A 2,500-nucleotide genomic window follows, 5' to 3' on the forward strand; every position below is an offset into this window, starting at 1 on the left:
AATAACCTCTCTTTGTTTTAGATTTACTTATATATGTATATGTGCATGTGTATGTATGTACTTATATATATATATATATATATATATATATATATATATATATATATATATATATATATATATATATATATATATACATAAATATACATATATATATATATATATATATATATATATATATATATGTGTGTGTGTGTGTGTGTGTGTGTGTGTGTGTGTGTGTGTGTGTGTGTGTGTGTGTGTGTGTGTGTTTGTGTGTGTGTATATGTGAATAAATATATAAATAAATATATACATACATATATATACATACATATGTACACACACACACACACACACGCACACACACACACACAGGCATATATATATGTATATATATATATATATATATATATATATATATATATATATATATATATATATATATATATATGTACACATAAATATAGATAGATGGATAGATGGACAGATATACATAAATACACACACACACACATAAACACACAAACACAGACACACACACACACACACACACACACACATATATATATATATATATATATATATATATATATATATATATATATATATATACATATATACATATATATATATATATATATATATATATATATATATATATATATATATATATATTTATATATATATATATGTATATATAGGCCTATATATATATATATATATATATATATATATATATATATATATATATATATATATGTGTGTGTGTGTGTGTGTGTGTGTGTGTGTGTGTGTGTGTGTGTGTGTGTGTGTGTGTGTGTGTGTGTGTGTGTGTGTGCTGTTGAAGTTGTTTTCCTTTTGGTATGATTATTACTTTATTTGTTTCATCTTTATGATTCTGTTCCTCCTTTTTTCTTTTCTATCTCTCTCTCTCTCTCTTTCGGAAGGCGGAGTCTATGTCAACATGACCCCGCCCCCAATTGCGGGACCTTGTCCTGTACCGCCTTCTGGGAGGAGACTATCTCTTCCCCCGAGAGGTCAGTGTAGGTCATTCGACATCAATTCTGGTCTAAGTAAATTCTCGATTCAGCAATTAAGAATTAGATTAGGGTCGTGTCTCTCGGCCGGTTAGTTGTAATGTTCCAGGACCGAATTAATGACTATTCTTTATTTGGACATGCATATACACAGGATAAAATACATATCTCTCAGTCCAGACATGCATCTCTACCGAATAGATAGAGAGATAAATATTTATCTATCAGACTGGTATGAAGTTATGCATTTACATCTGTGTATTTGGATGTCCATATATTTGATTATTCAGTGGGTCGAGAGTTGCACAATTTTAACAAACTGGCCTTATGACCGTTGCACTGTCCCCTCCTTGATTAAAAGACCAAAACCGGTCTCATTTATTACTGTTACATGTACGTTCCATGACATAATGGCAGCTGAGGAAGTTCTCTGCGCATCCAACCTCCGGCCAGAAACCACGCCCCCTACCGCTAAGACACGCCTCCCGTCGATCAGGCAGACCCCAGCGCCTCCTTAGAAGACCGGGTCTTGTTACCATGTTCCTTTCTGGTTCCTGTTACCATGTTCCTTTCTGGCTCCTGTTACCATGTTCCTTTCTGGCTCCTGTTACCATGTTCCTTTCTGGCTCCTGTTACCATGTTCCTTTCTGGCTCCTGTTACCATGTTCCTTTCTGGTTCCCTGTTACCATGTTCCTTTCTGGCTCCTGTTACCATGTTCCTTTCTGGCTCCTGTTACCATGTTCCTTTCTGGCTCCTGTTACCATGTTCCTTTCTGGCTCCTGTTACCATGTTGCTTTCTGCCTCCTGTTACCATGTTCCTTTCTGGTTCCTGTTACCGTGTTCCTTTCTGGTTCCTGTTACCATGTTCCTTTCTGGCTCCTGTTACCATGTTCCTTTCTGGCTCCTGTTACCATGTTCCTTTCTGGCTCCTGTTACCATGTTCTTTTCTGGCTCCTGTTACCATGTTCCTTTCTAGCTCCTGTTACCATGTTCCTTTATGGCTCCTGTTACCATGTTCCTTTCTGGCTCCTGTTACTACCATGTTCCTTTCTGGCCCCTGTTACTATGTTCCTTTCTGGCTCCCGTTACCATGTTCCTTTCTGGCTCCTGTTACCATGTTCCTTTCTGGCTCCTGTTACCATGTTCCTTTATGGCTCCTGTTACCATGTTCCTTTCTGGCTCCTGTTACTACCATGTTCCTTTCTGGCTCCTGTTATCATGTTCCTTTCTGGTTCCTGTTACCATGTTCCTTTCTGGCTCCTGTTACCATGTTCCTTTATGGCTCCTGTTACCATGTTCCTTTCTGGCTCCTGTTACTACCATGTTCCTTTCTGGCTCCTGTTATCATGTTCCTTTCTGGTTCCTGTTACCATGTTCCTTTCTGGCTCCTGTTACCATGTTCCTTTCTGGCTCCTGTTACCATGCTTCTTTCTGGCTCCTGTTACCATGTTCCTTTCTGGTTCCTGTTACCATGTTCCTT

The sequence above is a fragment of the Penaeus vannamei genome, chromosome 26, assembly GCF_042767895.1.
Source record: "Penaeus vannamei isolate JL-2024 chromosome 26, ASM4276789v1, whole genome shotgun sequence".
In the NCBI taxonomy this organism is placed as follows: Eukaryota; Metazoa; Arthropoda; class Malacostraca; order Decapoda; family Penaeidae; genus Penaeus; species Penaeus vannamei.